The 14,217-nt window shown below is 49.0% G+C and overlaps 1 protein-coding gene across 2 annotated transcripts in view; it reads right to left on the bottom strand.

Moving 5' to 3' along the window:
- Positions 1–14,217, bottom strand: part of CUX2 (cut like homeobox 2) — an 875,100-nt gene that overhangs the window by 642,942 nt on the left and 217,941 nt on the right. The gene's annotated exons all lie outside the window — the stretch shown is intronic.

Here is a 14,217-nt window from a genome sequence, read left to right as displayed (position 1 = left end):
ATGAACAAGGGACACCATCGCATGATAAAAATAGGATTTTAATACCTACCGGTAAATCCTTTTCTCCTAGTCCATAGAGGATGCTGGGGACTCCAAAAGGACCATGGGGTATAGACGGGATCCGCAGGAGCTTGGGCAACACTATAAAGACTTAAACTGGGTGTGTGAACTGGCTCCTCCCTCTATGCCCAGGAGAGACGGACATTTCGAGAAAAGAATTTTTGTTCAAACAAAGGGCGGAAACGTACCAGCCCACACCACAACATACCGTACAGCGGGAATAGTATAAAACCAGATAACCGTATGAATCAACAACAGCAACAAGCTGAATAAACTAATACACAGCACATGTGTAAACAAAAACAACCAGTAAAACTACAACTGCAAGTAACAGGCGCCCAGCATCCTCTACAGACTAGGAGAAAGGGATTTGCCGGTAGGTATTCGAATCCTATGTTCTCTTACATCCTAGAGGATGCTGGGGACTCCAAAAGGACCATGGGGTCTATACCAAAGCTCCAGAACGGGCGGGAGAGTGCGGACGACTCTGCAGCACCGATTGAGCAAACACGAGGTCCTCATCAGCCAGGGTATCAAACTTGTAAAACTTAGCAAATGTGTTTGAACCCGACCACGTAGCTGCTCGGCAAAGCTGAACTGCTGAGACCCCTCGGGCAGCCGCCCAAGAAGAGCCCACCTTCCTAGTAGAATGGGCCTTAACCGACTTCGGCAACGGTAGCCCAGCCGACGAATGAGCTTGCTGAATCGTATTACAAATCCAGCGAGCAATAGTTTGTTTAGAAGCAGGATTTCCAATCTCGTTGGAAGCATACAGGACAAACAAAGCTTCTGTTTTCCTGGTACGAGCCGTTCTGGCGACATCAATTTTCAAAGCCCTGACAACATCCAGAGACTTTGGAACCGCCACAGCCTCCGTAGCCACCGGCACCACAAAAGGCTGGTTAATGTGGAACGAAGAAACCACCTTCGGCAGAAATTGTTGACGAGTCCTCAATTCCGCTCTATCCGAATGGAAATTCAAATACGGGCTCTTGTGAGACAAGGCCGCCAACTCTGACACTCGCCTGGCCGATGCCAGAGCCAAAAGCTTGACCACCTTCCAAGTGAGAAACTTTAACTCAACCTTACGCAAAGGTTCAAACCAGTGAGACATAAGGAACTGCAAGACCACTTCAAGATCCCATGGCGCCACCGGCGGCAAAAATGGAGGGTGGATATGCAACACTCCCTTCACAAAAGTCTGAACCTCGGGAAGGACGGCCAATTCTTTCTGAAAGAAAATAGATAAAGCCGAAATCTGCACTTTTATGGAGCCCAATCTCACGCCTGCATCTACGCCAGCCTGCAAAAAATGGAGAAACCGACCCAAGTGAAACACCTCCGCTGGAGCAGCTTTAGTCTCACACCAGGAAACCTATTTTCTCCAAATACGGTGATAATGTTTCGCCGTAACCTCCTTTCTAGCTTTAAGGAGAATGGGGATGACCTCCCCTGGAATACCCTTCCGAGCTAAGATTTGGCACTCAACTTCCACACCGTCAAATGCAGCCGCGGTAAGTCCGGAAACACACAGGGCCCCTGCAACAACAGACAACAGGTCCTCTCGTAGAGGAAGCAGCCAGGGATTTTCCACTAGTAATTCTTGAAGATCCGGATACCAGGCCCTCCGTGGCCAATCTGGAACGACGAGTATCGCCTGAACCCCTGTTCGTCGAACGATCCTCAGCACCTTCGGAATGAGAGGAAGCGGAGGGAACACATACACCGACGGAAACACCCACGGAGACACCAGGGCGTCCACTGCGCTGGCCTGGGGGTCCCTCGACCTGGAACAATACCTCGGAAGCTTCTTGTTGAGGTGAGACGCCATCATGTCTATCAGAGGAAGTCCCCAATGCTTTGTCACTTCTGCAAACACCTTGATGAAGAGCCCACTCTCCCGGATGGAGATCGTGTCTGCTGAGGAAATCTGCTTCCCAGTTGTCTACTCCCGGGAGGAATACTGCTGACAGAGCGCTCACGTGCTGTTCCGCCCAGCGTAGGAATCTTGTGGCCTCCTCTATAGCCACCCTGCTCCTTGTTCCGCCTTGGCGGTTTACGTACGCCACTGCTGTTATGTTGTCCGACTGGAGTAGGACACGACTCCCATTTTTCCCTATCATCAGAGGGAAAAGGATATGCCATCAAAATTCGCTTGGGAATCTGCCACCTTTTTTCCGGCGACTCCCAAGCCTTTTCACAAAGTTCATTCATATCATGAGAGGGGGGAAATTTTACCTCAGGTCTTTTCCCCTTAAATAAACAGACTGTAGTGTCAGGAACAGCAGGTTCCTCAGATATACGTAAAACATCTTTAATGGCTATAATCATGTACTGAATACTCTTGACAATCCGTGGATGCAAAGAAGCCTCATTTAAATCGACATCGGAGTCAGAGTCCGTGTCGGTACCTGTATCTGCCATCTGGTTAAAAGCACGCTTTTGAGACCCTGAGACTATCTGTACCTGAGACAATGCGTCCTCCACCGACTGTCTCCATGTTTGTGTCTGAGAATTAGATTTATCCAGTCTTTTCGACAATAAAGCCACATTTGTATTCAGTGTACTCAGCATAGTCATCTAGTCAGCCGTCGGCTGTGCCGACAGACACATACTTAAATCTTTTTCTGCAGCCCCCATAACCTCCTCCGGAGAGGAACACCCAGGCTCAGACATGTCGACATCACTTGCCGGCACAATCACACAGTCCAGAAACCCGGGGACCGACCCACAGAGAAGCCCTTAGGGAGAACACAGTGAGAGTATGCCAGCTCACACCCCCAGCGGCCATACACTAGCCGAAGCCAGTAGTATGCTCAGCGCCGGCAATATAATTTGAAAAACACCAATTTTATGTGCCCCCCCCCCCCCCCTGTTTTTCCTCCCCATGTACTTGCGGGAGTTTGGAGGACCAGGCAGCGTCTCTGCAGCGCTGTAGAGATAGGAGAAAATGGCACTGGTGCACAATGTGCGGCTAAGCCCCGCCCCCTTCCCGGCGCGCTGTAGCCCGTTAAAATTTGAATCTTTAACCTGGCAGGGGTACTCTATACAGTGATCGACACTGTATAGCCTTTTATTATGCCAGCCAAACCTCAGTAACTGCTGCCGAGGGCGCTCCCTCCTAGCGCCCTGCACCCTGTGAGTGCCGTTGGTGAAGTGTGTGGGAGCATGGAGCGCAGCGCTACCGCTGCGCTGTACCTTTGTTACTGAAGTCTTCGGTTCTTCTAATACTCACCCGGCTTCTTTCTTCTGGCTTCTGTGAGGGGGGTGACGGCGCGGCTCCGGGAACAAGCAGCTAGGCGAACCAAGTGATCGAACCCTCTGGAGCTAATGGTGTCCAGCAGCCTAAGAAGCAGAGCCCTTGAACTAAGAAGAAGTAGGTCTGACTTCTCTCCCCTCAGTCCCACGATGCAGGGAGCGTGTAGCCAGCAGGTCTCCCTGAAAATTAAAAACCTAACATAAAGTCTTTTAGAGAAACTCTGTAGAGCTCCCCTAGTGTGTGTCCATTCACTCCTGGGCACAAAGTCTAACTGAGGTCTGGAGGAGGGGCATAGAGGGAGGAGCCAGTTCACACCCAGTTTAAGTCTTTATAGTGTGCCCAAGCTCCTGCGGATCCCGTCTATACCCCATGGTCCTTTTGGAGTCCCCAGCATCCTCTAGGACGTAAGAGAAATGTGAATAAAGTTGCACTACTGTCTAGCCTAATTTAAATTGGGGGTACTTTTGTGTGGCCATGCCCCTTCCCAGCAAGAACATGACCCTTTTTTGGGCTCTGCGCAGAATGTGCGCACTGTTCCCATTTAAAATATAGGTGGTAGGAGCACCTAAGCGAGGACTGCTATGGGTGAGGCGTGATGGTGCTGGGAAAGGAGTGCATGGTCAGAGGTGGAACTAGCGGCGGTGCTAGGGGGCACCAGCCAAAACTTGCCTAGGGCATCATATTGGCTAGAGCCAGCTCTGGTCCTAGGTCTCAAGTGTTTTATACTTACTCTAAGTGTAAAGTTCTTACACTTGTCAGTATAAGTTTCTCTTTCTACCGTTCGGTTACCAGGAATATGATTGGTTTAGGGGCTCTGTTTCCGGCTAATATTGGTGTGTCCTAACTTCTTTGTGTTTGCTTATTTTGGTTGAATAAATAATAGGAAATATTGCTATGTGCTACATCAGATTAGATTTACCAAATGTTATGACTTGGTAAATACAGGTACACCAATGATTTTCCAGCACCCTTGGTTCCATAACCTCTGATGCTTGCACTGGACTCGGAAGCCATAACAGCACCACTGGCACTTGCACTGTCACTTGAACTGTTCTAAAAAGTCATACCACTAACACCTGCATGCAGTCCTCATGCGTGGAAAATTTGTCCGGATTAAAAGAGGTCCCGGAAACGTCAGTTGCTGGAAAATCGGTGGGGCACTGTACTTGATTTTATTAGTATGTCCTGATATTGAAATATACAAATTTGAAAGCCACCCAATGGTATGAAACCCGATACTCCTCTTACGTTGTCTGATGGCCCAGCACCAGACACCTTTCTTTCGCTCTTCCAAGTCTTAAGCTACATGAGTGCCCTTACATACAGTATGTCCTTTATCTGAGTGCCTTCGGACATCAGCCCTCAGGGGTGTTTTAAGAGAGTAGGGGACCCACGTGCAGCCTCAGTTGCGACCCCCCCCCCCCCCTCCCTGGCAGCTAGTAGACTCTGGCTTAAAGCCAGAGTCTACTGCGCATGTGCAGGTCTCCGGAAACATGGCTCTCACGCCTTTTTAATGGGAAAATCTCCAGTGCGCAAATCGCCTGTTTATGGTCTTTTTTAAAGTGACTTGTGCCCGCACTGCAGGGCCACCGCGGTACTTCGGAGGTGTAAGTATATTCTGTTGTTAAAATGTGAGCCCCCCCAGACCCAGGGGCCCGTGTGCACCGCACACACTGCACCCATTATAGAAACGCCTATGGTTCCCCTGCAGAGAAACCAGCTCACACTCACAAGTTCTGATGTTTAAATACAGAATTTGGGGGGTAATTCCAAGTTGATCGCAGCAGGAATTTTGTTAGCAGTTGGGCAAAACCATGTGCACTGCAGGGGAGGCAGATATAACATGTGCAGAAAGAGTTAGATTTGGGTGGGTTATTTTATTTCTGTGCAGGGTAAATACTGGCTGCTTTATTGTTACACTGCAAATTAGATTGCAGATTGAACACACCCCACCCAAATCTAACTCTCTCTGCACATGTTATATCTGCCACACCTGCAGTGCACATGGGGGGTAATTCTGAGTTGATCGCAGCAGCAAGTTTGTTAGCAATTGGGCAAAACCATTGTGGTCATTCCGAGTTGTTCGCTCGTTGCCGATTTTCGCTATATTGCGATTAGTCGCTTACTGCGCATGCGCAAGGTTCGCAGAGCGCATGCGGTTAGTTATTTTACACAAAAGTTAGGTATTTTACTCACGGCATAATGAGGATTTTTCATCGTTCTGGTGATCGTAGTGTGATTGACAGGAAGTGGGTGTTTCTGGGCGGAAACTGGCCGTTTTCTGGGCGTGTGTGAAAAAACGCTGGCGTTTCTGGGAAAAACGCAGGAGTGTCTGAAGAAACGGGGGAGTGTCTGGGCGAACGCTGGGTGTGTTTGTGACGTCAAACCAGGAACGAAACTGACTGAACTGATCGCAATGGCTGAGTAAGTCTGGAGCTACTCAGAAACTGCTAAGAAATTTCTATTCGCAATTCTGCGAATCTTTCGTTCGCAATTCTGCTAAGCTAAGATACACTCCCAGAGGGCGGCGGCTTAGCGTATGCAATGCTGCTAAAAGCAGCTAGCGAGCGAACAACTCGGAATGAGGGCCCATGTGCATTGCAGGTGGGGCAGATATAAGATGTGCAGAGAGAGTTAGATTTGGGTGGGTTATTTCGTTTCTGTGCGGGGTAAAAACTGGCTGCTTTATTTTTACACTGCAATTTAGATTTCAGATTGAATACACCCCACCCAAATCTAACTCTCTCTGCACATGTTATATCTGCCCCCCTGTAGTGCACATGGTTTTGCCCATTAGCTAACATATTTACTGCTGCGATCAACTCGGAATGAGGGCCATGGTTTTGCCCAACTGCTAACAAAATTCCTGCTGCGATCAACTTGGAATTACTCCCTTGGTGCAAAGGGAATCTTGAACCTATAAGCAAGCAAAAGTCTGTAAGAACTGAATGCAGATACATTTGATTACCACTGGCTACTTTATGGAGGTAATTCAGAGTTGATCGCAGCAGAGAATTTGTTAGCAGTTGGGCAAAACCATGGAGGTCATTCCGAGTTGATTGCGCGCTACGGATTTTCGCAGCGCATCGATCATGTCAGAATGGGGCTAATCTGCGCATGTGTATGCACCGCAATGCGCAGGCACGTCGTACAAGTACACAGTGGTTCGTTACCCAGCGATGGCTTCTACGACGATTCCGTTCGCACAGCCGGTCACAAGGGGATTGACAGAAAGAGGGCGTTTGTGGGTGTCAACTGACCATTTTCTGGGAGTGTTTGGCAAAACGCAGGCGTGTCCAGGCGTTTGCAGGGTAGGTGTCAGACGTCAATTCCGGGAACAAAAACACTGAAGTGATTGCAAGGACTGAGTAAGTCCAGACCTACTCTGAAACTGCACAAAATGTTTTTGCAGAGCTCCGCTGCAAAGACGTTCGCACACTTGCAAAGCAAAAATACACTCCCCCGTGGGCGACGACTATGCGTTTGCATGGCTGCTAAAAGTAGCTAGCGAGCGATCAACTCAGAATGAGGGCCCATGTGCAGTGCAGGTGTGGCAGATATAACATGTGCAAAGAGAGTTAGATTTGGGTGGGTTATTTTGTTTCTGTGCAGGGTAAATACTGGCTGCTTTATTCTTACATTGCAATTTAGATTTCAGTTTGAACACCCTCCACCCAAATCTAACTCTATCTGCACTTGTTATATCTGCCCCCCCCCCCCTGCAGTGCACATGGTTTTGCCCAACTGCTAACAAATTTGCTCCTGCGATCAACTCTGAATTAGGCCCTGTAGGGGTCATTCCAAGTTGATCGCTCGCTGCCGTTTTTCGCAGCGCAGTGCACAGGTTACTACTGCGCACACGCGTTGTACGGTTACAAAGTGGATCGTTGGTGGGCGATGGATTTAACAAAGAATCCATTCGCACAGTCGATCGCAAGGAGATTGACAGGAAGAGGGCGTTTATGGGTGTCAACTGACCGTTTTCAAGGAGTGTTTGGAAAAACGCTGGCGTGTTTGCAGGGCGGGTGTCTGACGTCAATTCCGGGGCCAAAAAGACTGAAGTGATCGCAAGGGCTTACTAAAACCATAGCTACATAGAAACTGCATAAAACTTTTTCAGCCCGCTCGGCTGCACATGCGTTTGCACACTTGCAAAGCGAAAACACACTCCCGCGTTGGCGGCGACTATGCTTTGCACGGCTGCTAAAGAAGCTAGCGAGCGATCAACTCAGAATGACCCCCTATATGTCTGAGGTTGCTGTCTGTTCAGTCATATGTGAAAGAGTAAAAAACACAAACCAGAGCGCATGAAGGATAAATAACCACATCAACCTGTATATGTAAAGTGAGTCACACTGGAATAAATATATAAAATCAACAGTTATAGTTCTTGCAATTTTAACTGGAGTAACTTGAACGTTTTTTAACCAAGGCAATTGCTGATGGATTCAAATTGCTTAGGATCATATTCTCAGTTGAGTAAATTGATCATCTGGATCCCTGCAGAAGTGTATCCCTTTTCATATGAACTTCCCAGTACCAAATGTAATGGGACATAAAATTGGAAACAAATAGTGTAGATAATCCTTTACACTAAAAGTTTTAATAACAGATGTACACTTAAAATACGTGTTAAGAAAAAACACAACATAATTGGTAAATCACAAAGTGGCAAATAACATGGATCAGTCCTGGTAGTCCCAGATGTCACAGAGAGTAGCTGTATCTCAGTTCCGAACTATGAGAGCAACCACAGAGACAAACCAGCATGTGTGCTACATAGATACAATACCGCTGGAAGTACACTAGCGCCACAGGTGGAAATGATGCGGCCACACTGCCCGGAAGGCAGAAATGATGCTGCGACATGGGTGCTGCAGGCTGAAACGGATGTGACAACGGCAGCCTAAGTACCGCTATTATTATTATTACATTTTATTTATAGGGTGTCACAAGTGTTTCGCAGCGCCGTACAAAGGACAGTACAGGAAGACAAAACTTAGCATTACAGTATATAAATAACAAAAATAGAGTACAGGTAACAAAGAGCACCACAATTCTCAAAACATAATACAGCTTAGATGTAAGTAGCGAGGGAGTAATCATTGTACTACTTGGGGCTGGCGGCCATAGATAGAGATAAGCCTTTACCAGTAGGAGAAAAAGCGGGTAAAGATGGTTGCTGAGTAGGAGAGAGCTGCGAGTGAAATGTGTCAAGAAGAGTGCTTTGACAACAAGAGGAAAGAGGGCCCTGCTCTGAAGAGCTAACAATCTAGTGGGGAGGGGCGACAGACAGATGACATGAAGTGCAAGCAAGCAGGAGGAAGCCTGATGGCAGTATGCAAGCAAAGCAGAGATGTTCAAGGCATGGGGCAGGGGGATGGAGGAGCAGCCTAAGGACTAGGTGCATCAAAGGGGTACGCTTTGATAAATAGGTGGGTTTTCAGTGCCCATTTGTAGCTTTGCAAAGTCGGGGAGAGTCTAATGGAGCGGGGGAGCGCATTCCACTGAAGGGGTGCAGCACGGGCAAAATCTTGAACTCGTGCTTGGGAAGCAGTGACCAGGGCAGAGCAGAGGAGACGGTCATCGGCCGACCGTAGTGGGCGGGAGGGAATATGAAGGGAGAGGAGGTTGGAGATGTAGGGAGCAGTGGAATTAGAGATAACCTTGTATGTGAGGGTGAGGAGTTTGAAGAGGATTCTGTAGGGGAATGGGAGCCAGTGTAGATTTTGTCAAAGGGGAGTGGCAGATGTGGAGCGGCGGGAGAGGAAGATGAGCCTAGCTGCGGAGTTGAGGACAGATGGGAGGGGAGCGAGATGGGAGCAAGTGAGGCCAGTGAGGAGAACATTGCAGTCGTTGAGTCGTGAGATGACCAGTGAGTGGATGATAAGTTTAGTTGCACTCTGGGAGAGGCGGAGTTGGGGAACGGGGAGGTGATTGTGTTGTCAACAGTGATAGAGATATTTGTAGGGTGTGTTGCTCTGGCTGGGGGAAAGATAATGAGTTCAGTTTTGTCCATGTCGAGTTTCGGAGAGCGCTCAGACATAAAGGAGGAGATGGCAGAGAGGCAGTTGGAGACCTGAGAGAGGACAGAGGAGGACAAATCAGGAGATGAGAGGTTGAGTTGTGTGTCATCAGCATAGAGGTGGTGTTAAAGGCCAAAGGAGTTAATGAGCGCACCCAGGGAAGAGGTGTAAAGGGAGAACAGAAGTGGGCCTAGGACAGAACCCTGAGGAACACCAACAGGAAGGATAGAAGGGTGTGAGGTGGTTCCGGAGGCAGACACAGAGAAGGAGCGGTTAGTGAGGTAAGAGGTAAACCAGTCAAGGACCCTGCTAGAGAGGCCAACGTTTTGGAGTGTGCGAAAGAGGAGAGGGTGATGTCAAAGGCAGCAGAGAGGTCCAGAAGGATGAGCAGAGAGAAGTGGCTCTTGGATTTAGCCGAAAGCAGGTCACTGGTGACTTTCACCAGGGCAGTCTCGGTGGAGTGGAGTGGGCAAAAGCCAGATTGTAGTGGATCAAGGATGGCATTGTCAGAGAGGTAGCTTGTGAGACGGTTGAAGACCAGTTGTTCAAGTAGTTTGGAGGCGAATGGGAGAAAAGAGATGGGGCGGTAGCTAGTGGGTGATGAAGGGTCGAGGTTGTTTTTTTTTTAGAATAGGGGAGACCAGAGCATGTTTGAATGGTGAGGGAAAGATGCCGGTAGAGAGCGATAGGTTCAAGAGGTGAGCAAGGTGTGAGTAGGCAGTGGGGGGGAGGGAGCGGAGAAGACGGGAGGGGAGGGGATCCAAGGGGCAGGTTGAGGGGGTGGAGGATAAGATGAGGGAGTGGACTTCCTTGTCTGAGGTGGAACAGAAGCAGGACAGGCTTGGATAGATGGAGGGGAGGGACGATGGGGGCAGGGGGGCAGCAGAGGGGTGATGGGAGGAGATGTCATTTTGGATATCCTCAATTTTGGAGATGAAGAAGGCGGCAAAGTCAGTGGCAGTGAGGGAGGAGGGGAGGGGAGGAGGAGGGGGCGAAGGAGAGTGCTGAAAGTTTCAAAGAGACGGCGTGGACTGGAGGACTGAGAAGAGATGAGTGCTTGGAAAAAGGATTGCTTGGCAAGAGAAAGAGCTGTAGCAGGAGAGAATAATCTTGAAATGGAGGAAGATCTCCACCAGGAACGTTCTGCAGAGCATGAAAATTTTTGTAGGAATCATGTTAGTTTGGTGTGCCAGGGTTGGGGTTTGGAGCGGCGGAGGGGGACAGAGGAGAGGGGGGCCACAGATTCGAGAGCAGCGGTAAGGGAAGAGTTATAGAAGTAGGCTGCCTGGTTGGGACAAGTCATAGTGGAAAGAGGAGAGAGGAAGGTCTCGAGGGAGGACTGGATAGCGGGGTTGAGAGACCCGAGATTGCGTCTGGTGATGGTGGGTCTGGGCGTGGAGAGGAGAGGGTGAAAGAAAGTAGATGTTGGTCAGAGAGGGGGAAGTAAAAGTTTGAGAAATCAGAGAGATCACATCGGTGGGTGAAGACAAGGTTGAGAGAGTTGCCGAGATTGTGAGTAGGGGTGGAGGACCATTGAGAAAGTCCAAAGGAGGTGGAAAGGGCAAGAAGATTAGTGGAGGCTGCATTAGTGATGTCGATAGGGATGTTAAATTCACCGAGGATGATAAAGGGGAGGTTGGAGGAGAGAAAGTGGGGAAGCCAGGCAGCAAAGTTATCAAGGAAAGGTGAACAGCACCCAGGGGGGCGGTAGATCACATGGAGGTGATTGGGGTAGAAGAGGCAGATAGTGTGGACCTCAAAGATGGAGAAGGTGAGGGAGGGCTCAGGTGGGATGACACGAAAGGTGCAGTTTGGGGAGAGAAGGATGCCCACGCCTCCACCCTGGGTGCCATCCAGTCTGACCGTGTGGGTGAAGGAGAGGCCGCTGTAGAAGAGGGCAGCAGCGGAGGTGGTGTCAGAGGAGTAGAGCCATTTTCTTGGTCCAGTACATTATTTAAGGGGAAAGGGAGAAGAGGGCAAGCACATCCCCCATTCCCTGAAGCCTTGTAACAGGAGAAATGCATTGGTAGGAAGTGCTGCAGGTCAAGCGCCCATTTCACAGAGGCACTGTTCACCTGTTTTTTGGCTGCAAAACCTTTCACCTTTTCACCCTTTGTGGACCATAAGGAACTGAATATTAACCTCATTGGAGGCTTTGCTGAATTACTACAACACATTGGATCTTTGTAAAAAAAATTATACACATTCACCTTTTATGCCACTGGCAGAACACACTTATCAATTGTTCTCCATATCAGAATGAACAATTTTTGATAAATAGAACTCATATATATATATTTTTTTTTTTTCAACTTGTTTTCCCTGCGTTGTATACCAGTATTAGCCATTTTAATTATCCAGTTTGTTTTTGGAAACAAATTATCTGTAACCATTAATAAACACATATATGTTTTACTATCTTTATTGCATTTTCTCACTTCTGTTAGTTGTGAGCTGTGATTCTTTTCCTGCTCTGCCATTATATCCAAGGGTTGAGGATAGTCTGTCCCAATTGCAACAGACGGACAATATTTTGCTCAAGTAGATTGGGAGTGAAGTCTGTGATCTACCTGTCTACCAATCAATCAAATGCCTGGGTCCATCTTCCTATTCAGTGACTTACAAAAACATGGTCGTGTATTGCGGGATCCGGTCAGGAATTAGATGGTCGGAATCACGGATGTCGAAATCCCGACACATCTCGGGGGTAGGGGTTTCGGCTGCAAAAAGGGAGGGTTGGGGGGGGGGGGGAAGGGTTTACTTACCCAACCCCTGTAGGCATTCTCAGCATCAGTCTCAGTGTCTTTTGACTGCTGGCATCCTAAACGCAGGTCTCATGTGTCACACCCGTTTGAGCTACACAGTTAAAAGTAATCAAAAATTGACAAATTTACCTTAAAGCAAGTTTGAGCGGGTTAACGTTATTCCGGCACATTTTTTAATTTTAGAACTAATGTATTGAACCCATTTGAGAATTGATATGCATCAGGTTAAAGCATCTGTACTTATATTTACTACTTTATTAGATTTAATACACTGGTAAAGTCAGCTGTAGCATATATTGCCCATAACAGTAGTCTCGCATGACCGAACAGTACCACTGTAGACATGCAGAGAATGATATTTTCCACAAACAGCTGTTATCAATTACAGTATAAGTAGACAACAGCAAAATTCCCCCTTCAATTCAATGTGTGTGTGGACACATGTAGGGAGCAGTATCGGTGCAGTATTGTAGTCAGGGCCGGATTAACAATGGGGCGGATGGAGCTGCAGCTCCAGGCCTCCCCATCAAAATAGGCCCACAGGATCCCTGCTGCTGGTAACGGGAAAAAATGTTTTTCCTATTACAGCACGTCAGCAGCACTAAACAGCCTCAGAAGTCCTCCCTGCGCCGAAAGATTTCTCTGCTCCTCCCCTGCACCATGATCTCACACAGGCACCGTGCCTCCCCTCCACTGGGTACAACAGCAGCAGCCATCGGTGTACTTGCCTGCCGGGACGCAGGGTAACAGTGACTTAGCCGCTGGTCCAGTCCTGTGACCCCTCTGCCGTCCCGGCTAGTGGTGCTTGCTAAATGGTAGGGTCCCCCCCCCCCCAAGAGGGCGTGGTCACGGGTCCGTGATTACGCCACGCCCCCGACTTTTCCTAGTTGGTCTGTCTGCTCCTGCTCTGTCTGCATAGCTCAGTGACTGGGGGAAACGGGGGAGAGTGAGAGGGCTGTTGGGAACAGGGTATGTGTGTTGGAAGGGACAGGCTGGAGTTGTGTGTAGGGAATGGAGTGAACAGGGTGGCTGAGTGCGTGTGTATGGTGACTGGAGGGGACAGGCTGTGTGTGTGTGTGTCGGGGGGGGGGGGGGGGCTAGGGGAAACAGTCTTTTTGTGTGTATGCATTTGTATGGGGTGTAGTATACCAACAGCGTGGCAAGTGCAAATGAGCCCCTTGCGGGCTCACTGCGCTCGCCACACTGCGGGCACGGTGGCTGCATTCTCCCTCCAGCGGGGGTCGTGAACCCCCACGAGGGAGAAAAAGTGTCGGTATGCCGGCTGTCGGGATTTCGGCGCCGGTATACCGTGCGCCGGGATCCCGACAGTCGGCATACTGAAGACCACCCTTTGTATGTGTAGGGACTGGGGAAACAGTGTGTGTGTGTGTGTATATATATGTAGGGACTGGGGAACAGGGTGTGTGTGTGTGTGTGTGTGTGTGTGTGTGTGTGTGTGTGTGTGTGTGTGTATATGTAGGGACTGGGGAACAGGCTGTGTGTGTGTGTGGACTGGGGAACAGGCTGTGTGTGTGTGTGTGTGTGTGTGTGTGTGTGTGTGTGTGTGTGTAGGGACTGGGGAACAGGGTGTGTGTGTGTGTGTGTGTGTGTGTGTGTGTGTGTGTGTGTGTGTGGGGACTGGGGAACAGGCTGTGTGTGTGTGTGTGTGTGTGTGTGTGTGTGTGTGTGTGTATCTATATATGTAGGGACTGGGGAACAGACTGTGTGTGTGTGTGTGTGTGTGTGTGTGTGTGTAGGGACTGGGGAACAGGCTGTGTGTGTGTGTGTATATATATATGCAGGGACTGGGGAACAGGGTGTGTGTGTGTGTGTGTGTGTGTGTGTGTGTGTGTGTGTGTGTGTGTGTGTGTGTGTGTGTGTGTGTAGGGACTGGGGAACAGGCTGTGTGTGTGTGTGTGTGTGTGTGTGTGTGTGTGTATATATATATATATGTAGGGACTGGGGAACAGGCTGTGTGTGTGTGTGTGTGTGTGTGTGTGTGTGTGTGTGTGTGTGTGTGTGTGTGTGTGTGTGTGTGTGTAGGGACTGGGGAACAGGCTGTGTGTGTGTAGGGACTGGGGAACAGGCTGTGTGTATATATATATAT

This window comes from Pseudophryne corroboree, chromosome 1, assembly GCF_028390025.1.
Source record: "Pseudophryne corroboree isolate aPseCor3 chromosome 1, aPseCor3.hap2, whole genome shotgun sequence".
Taxonomy (NCBI): Eukaryota; Metazoa; Chordata; class Amphibia; order Anura; family Myobatrachidae; genus Pseudophryne; species Pseudophryne corroboree.
The sequence above is the reverse complement of the archived record's forward strand: the minus strand, read 5'-3'. Positions and strand labels throughout refer to the sequence as shown.